This window comes from Limulus polyphemus, unplaced genomic scaffold (genome assembly GCF_000517525.1).
Source record: "Limulus polyphemus unplaced genomic scaffold, Limulus_polyphemus-2.1.2 Scaffold6868, whole genome shotgun sequence".
Lineage (NCBI taxonomy): Eukaryota > Metazoa > Arthropoda > Merostomata > Xiphosura > Limulidae > Limulus > Limulus polyphemus.
In genome coordinates this window covers 12,543-19,119 of record NW_013672478.1, presented here as the reverse complement: position 1 = coordinate 19,119, position 6,577 = coordinate 12,543, and the positions used below count along the sequence as shown (strand labels likewise).

At 34.4% G+C, this 6,577-nt stretch overlaps 1 protein-coding gene across 1 annotated transcript in view; it reads left to right on the top strand.

Annotated features, from left to right (window-relative positions):
- The window catches only part of LOC106474139 (F-box/LRR-repeat protein 7-like), a 32,108-nt gene that overhangs the window by 17,560 nt on the left and 7,971 nt on the right, over positions 1–6,577 (top strand). The gene's annotated exons all lie outside the window — the stretch shown is intronic.

Here is a 6,577-nt window from a genome sequence, read left to right as displayed (position 1 = left end):
AGGTAAATTATATCGATAGCAACAATGTATCTTATACCATGAAAAATATTTTTATTTTTTTAATAAATATGTAGAGGCTTTAAAAGGGGTCTTTTAAAACTATATTATTGCCTAATATTTCAAGAAAGTTGAACAGACTTTTAATCCTGGGAATGAAGTAACAATATTACAAAGATGTACTTTATATATGAACATTTCATTGTTGATGAACTCAGAAACGCCACATCCGTGACGTGTTATTAACTTTTTTCCAATATCTATTTGACTTCTCCTTTTTTTTTTAACTTTCAGAGCTTGAAACTATGTAGTCTTTTTTTTTATTATTTCGCTGTGGTAATGTCTTTTATTTCTTAAGTCGCAGTGTGACGACATCGTAAAAAATTAACATTTCACTGTTTGCCTGCAGTAACCTTGAGCTGTCGAACCTTGTGATATTCTAACCCCAAAAGACCTGACCGCAGTTGGGTACAGCATCTCGATGCTTTGTATCTAGTCTTTTTGGTTTGAGATGTGTAAGTAGAATAAATAAAACTATCCACTGATGCTGAATTACAGCCAGAACTTTGTTCTAGTCGCACGAAATGAAACAGAGAAGTTCGTTATTATATTGTTAATAGTATCAGACTCGTTGACTTCTTTCTTTAAGTTAATCTCTCTAGTATAACAGCATTTGGAGTTGACATCTGAGGTATGATAGCATTTGGAGCTAATCTCTGAGGTATGGTACCGTTTTTTTTTTATGTTCACTTTTGAGATATGTCACCATTTGGACTTGACCTCTGACGTATGACACCATTTATAGTTGATCTACGAGGAATTAATTTACTTTGTTTAGTTTAACGTTCTGTTCCAGACGTTTCCAAACTTTTTATGTGGTTCCAAACACACTTTGCGCTTTCAACAGTGGGTAAGTTATAAGAGTGAGAGTCAATCCCGCTATTCGATTAAGAGTAGACGGTTTAGGCGGTGGGTACTGCCGACTGGGCTTTCCCTTTTGTCCACATTTCATGATTACGGCCGGCTATTCCTGATACAAGGGAGTCTGTGATGTGGCCGTTTAGCCAACTGTGCTCATGAGGTGCCGTTCATATGAACAAACAAATTTAATTAGCTAATTGTTCTCACTGTCACGTCTTCTACAGCACGATTAGGGTTACTTTGTTTTTGTGTAGGTATTGCTACTTAACGAATCACAACAAACGTAAAACCTCAGTGCTTAAATGGTTCATTTTCGTACGTATTTTTGATTTCTTCTACTGCGTATTTTGTATAAGCGACAGAGGCGTCGCTAGGCGCTGGCACACGGGGCAGGTGCCCCGAATCTTGAAAAAGCAGAATAAAAAACCAGGATCAATATCATACTTAAACGCCGAAAATTCCCTCGCCTATAGGTCCGGGCTTCGAATCTTTTAAGCGAGTCTTCTCCAACGTACGTACTGGCTATATTTTCAATTATTCAGTTTTTGTAGTATTGGAAAAAACACTTACTTCAAGTACGTATTTTCTAAAACTATTTTCTCTATGTACAAAATATAAACAGTTATAGTCGTCACATTATTGTAGAAACATTCACAATTAAAATTTAAAATTCTCTTTGTGTTGTTTGTAGTTAAGCGCAAAGCTACACAATGGGCTATCTGTGCTCTGCCCACCACGGGTATCGAAACCAGATTTCTAGCGTTGTAAGCCTGCAGACATACCGCTGTGACACTGGGGGGCTTTAACATTCTGAGAAGCAGAGATTAGCTCCAAATGGTATTGTATACCAAAAGTTAACATATAGTAAATTTATGGATTTTATAAACGTTAGTGTTTTAAAAGTGACAGCTTAATTTGTATGGCTTTAAAACATTGTTGAGATTTTTTTGTCTCAAAAAAACAAAAAACAAGTCATTCGATGTTATGACTACCTATTTTAATTGCAGTTTTTGCACCCACACTTTATAATGGATATCGTAAATAGAGATGAAACATTTAAATTCTTTTCACAGTTGTTGTTCTTAATGTAAAACCCAAGGATTTAATTAAACACTAAAATATTTTTCAACTGTTTTGCTGAAATGGAAATTTATTAAAATCATTGTTTGTGCTAGTTGTACGTTTTTTCGATAAATAAAAATTATGAAGAATGTGAATTAACCTAATATCAGCATTTAAATAAATTATGAAATAAATAAATTAATCAAAAGTTTCACCATCTTTGTAAACTATTAACGTGTCCGAGAGGCAGGAATAAATACTGGTTTAATACAGCTCATACAAAACGCTGGAAAATAAAATTGTCTCGTCAAAACCAGTTTGTAATGAGTGATATAAACATATTTTACCCCGACAACTTTCTGAAGTTGTGAAAATATGTTAATTGGTGGTTAGTGTAAGTTGAATTTTCATAAACCACTGCACAGCGTTTGGAGAGAGAGAGGGCTATCACAGCCTGGTGGTTAGGGCACTAGACTCGTAATCTGCGGGTCCAAATCCCGTCACCAAACATACTCGCACTTTCAGCCGTGGAAGCGTTATAATGTGACGGTCAGTCCCACTATTCGTTAATAAAAGATTAACTCGAGAGTTGACAGTGGGGTGGTGTTAACTAGCTGTCTTCCTTCTAGTCTATCACTTCAAAACTAGGGACGGCTAGCATAAATAGCCCTCGAGTAGCATTCGCGGAATTGAACAAACAAATTTAATGGGAGATGCTATATAAATATAAAGTTCATAGACAGCTCTTTATAATATCTGTTAACCTCGTAGGTTGAGAAATTTCCAAAACCTCGACATCCATATCGGTATTAACTAAAAAAAATATGACCTCTCTTCCAGTTGATAAATATGTGGTATGCAGGTTAGGATAACCAGAATTGTCACTTAATAAGATAATCTTTGTTCAACACACCAGCTAAATAAAACAGGTGTTATGGGGAAAAACACCGGAGTTCATTTTGTCAACAATATATACGTTTTAAAGGTAATGTTACCAAACGTTTTTTCAGATTTAAGTTTAAGTAGAGGTTTTAGAGCTATAAGACACTAATGGGAGACATTATTTTTGGTTTAGGGTTCCGAAAATATACACATCTAGGTCTTAACAAAGATACCTGAGAGTAATTACGTTCAGCTAGGCCTATTTGTTGGAATTTTCTGTAGAGGCATTATGGTTGTCTAATCTTTATAATAAATTTTGTTCTGCACCACTGCGTTGAGTTTTTAGTGTTGTAATCACTCACTTCCCCTTCAAATTAGCAACCATGTGCACGAATAAAGGAAAAAAGCAAATATGATAAAAGTTAGTTTTGGGACAACTTTTAAACTACATAGTTCTGTGTCGCCGATAACTTTGGCTTTTATTCTCTCCTCAAAAGTTAAATGTTGGATGGATTCTTTAAATTATTTCAACAATTTGAAATATTTCTATTCAAAGAAACTAATAACAAAAGTTTGTGTACTGAAACTGGAAATCGGTAACACTTATTAACAAGCCATTACTGTAATTATAATTTTATTTCATGTATTAACGAGTTATTCTTTACCTGAATTACAGAAAGTAGGAATATATAAATAAATACAATGCAGACATTAGATTAGTGACCTGTTACCATAGACACGTGGCAAGCCTTGCTTGGAAAACCTGACACTTTTTTTTCGTACAGAAACATGAAAAACTTTGATACTTTTCTTTTAACTTTTTTAAAATTTATTTGATCGATCTCTCAATTTAAATCGTCTTCCTCTCACATTCATAATTCTTATCTATAAACAAACTTATCCGTCGCAATAAATCAGACTCTGGTGCAGTTTAAATATAAATATAGTGCCTTAAATAGAAAAGAAACATGTTCAGGCAAACAAACACGTAATATATTTTGATTTCACCTTCTAGGCACTCCGTGGATAGAGAAAACGAGTTCATTGGTCCTGAAGGGCCCAAAGGCATCTCTGGTGGGTTTTGTCAGTTCAAGGTAAATTACGCACTCGGGCCTCTGCACCGTGGTATGCCGGTGTGCGGAATTTAAGAGAACGTACCGCTGTATACATTTATACTATAAACAACCATGATACTTTGAAATGAAGAAACTATTCGTAGCACTTAATGACGAATTTGATGTATTGCCATCTAGTGATAAAGTTAGTAACTTTTTTAACAAATATTTTAATTAAGACGTAGTAAGAATACTGGTGAGTTATCAAAAATGCTGAACTCGGTTAAAGCTTTTAAAGTTAGATGAGCATTAAGAATCAAAATGTATTATTGTAAGCTATATTTTAATGTTGTAATTTAGATTTTCGCTAGAGGGCATATCACACTAAAATCAAGTTAGTCCTAGGCTTTATGAAATATATAGAACATGGATTACAAATACGGGTGAGCCAGCCATTTGGCCAAATAATTTTGTAGAGTGAAACAGCGAATCATCAAGAAGATATAGAGTTGTTTTTTAGCCGGTAGAGTAAATCAGTCAGTGTGTTTACGTTTTCGGATCTGTGTTAATTATTGCGGATGTTGGATTACTTTGTCGATTTTTTACGCAAGTCTGGTACAGATAGCATGACTGTAAGCGTAGGCCTACATTAAGGTACAAAGTTTACAAGCTTGTAGAGAAACGTTAAGGAGGAAATAAAACGAATTTGTTATTGTTACCGGGATTGGACATTGAATTATTTTCACCAGATAACCCAAAATAACCCGCCAATGAAAGAACAACGTTAAAACAATATTTACAGTTTACTCAAGATACCACCATTTGGGCATTAAATATAAAATATTACTCTTAAGTATCAACTTTTTTTTTTTGTTAATCATATGAAAAACTGGTGTTTTGTGAAAGAGTTCGTTTGATTTAGTGCAAAGCTGCACAATGATCTATCTGCACGCCCAGGAATTGAACGTCGTATTTTTGCGATAGAATCCTTAAGCTTACCGATCAGCCATCATTAGTGAACAACAGGTTTCATGTTAATTTCTCTTTAAATTTAAAGGTATAAAGAAATATTTTATCGTTTACCTTCTTAAAATTAAATTTGGCGTGAAACGTGGAGTTTTCATGAATATCACTGTACTTCTACAAGAACAAAACTTCAGAAAATTATTATCTGAAGCTTATTTCATATGTGATGATACTTCGGGTTTAGATGATTTAGGTGATGCCACCTCAGGTTTATGTGGAGATACTTTAGGCATAGGTGGTGATAGTTAGGTGATGCTTCTTCAGGTTTAAATGGAGATCATTTACATTTAGGTGATGTTACTTTAGGTTTAGACGGTGATACTTAAAGTCTATGTTAAAATGTACAAACAAATATCAATTATCTTGCATATTTCTTAAAAACAAACTCTGTTTAAGAATACAGAGAACGTGTTAAATAAAACAAATTAAAACATCCTTGGGGCACTGTAGGGGTAGAGTTAACCGTTGATGCTTAGACTTAGGATATTATAAAGGTATAGTCAGTAGGCAAAGTTAACCCTTGGCACTCAACTCTGGAACATTATAGGGGCAAAGTTAACCCTTGGTACTCAGCTCTAAAACACTATAGGGGCAAATTTAACCCTTGGCACTCAGCTCTAGAATACAATAGGGGCATAGTTAACCCTTGACACTCAGCTCTAAAACACTACAGGGGCAAAGTTAACCCTTGGCACTCAGCTCTAAAACACTATAGAGGCAAAGTTAACCCTTTACACTCAGCTCTAGTGGTTGTTTAATGTAATGCATAAACTTGAAGCTTAAAGAACTTTCTCTTTTAAAACTTTAGTTTGATGTATATTTATGTCTACAAAATGTTATTTGACTTGTTTTCAGTCGATCAATAGCTTATCGTAATTGTCTGTTTTCTTTTCATTTATCGTAGTTGCTTCTGTAAGACAATATTCATTATCTAAAGAAATTTGTAATAAAGTCAAATTGCAGTTGTTAATTTCATTAGATGTTTTTCACAAACCCTTAAGGCCTTTATAAAGTCAACAAAAGTTTTCCGTGTCTCGATACGATATCCCATGTGAACGTCAATAAAAAAAACAGCATATTTCAAAGCAGTAACAATCTAGGCCTAAAAGTCTATATGATTTGTAATTTTAGCTGTCAGTCATAGTTAGTTTGTTGTTGTTGTTTTTTACATTTATTTGTTTACTGGTTGATTGAAGAGCAATACAACATAATGGACTATCTGCACTGTGCTCACCGCGGGACTCGAATTCCCGAATTTTAGCTTTATGAGCCCCCAAGCTTACATCGAGTTGAGCGGGCTTAGCAGTTGTTATCTTCGACCAGGTTGGATTGATAACAAGTGTTCAGTTGAACTCAGAATAGCAGTTTTTGACTGAACAGTACATATTTTATTATATCGGTATAACTAATATGATTTATATTGCAACTGTATAACATCAGGTTTATTCAAATCTTCTGTTCATTTGTTAGCATATGCTTGAAGACATTGTTACGAAACGGTGAGTAAGGGTAGTACTAAGAAGACATTGTTACGAGACGGTGAGTAAGGGTTAGTACTAAGATGACATTGTTACGAGACGGTGAGTAAGGGTTAGTACTAAGATGACATTGTTACGAGACGGTTAGTAAGGGTT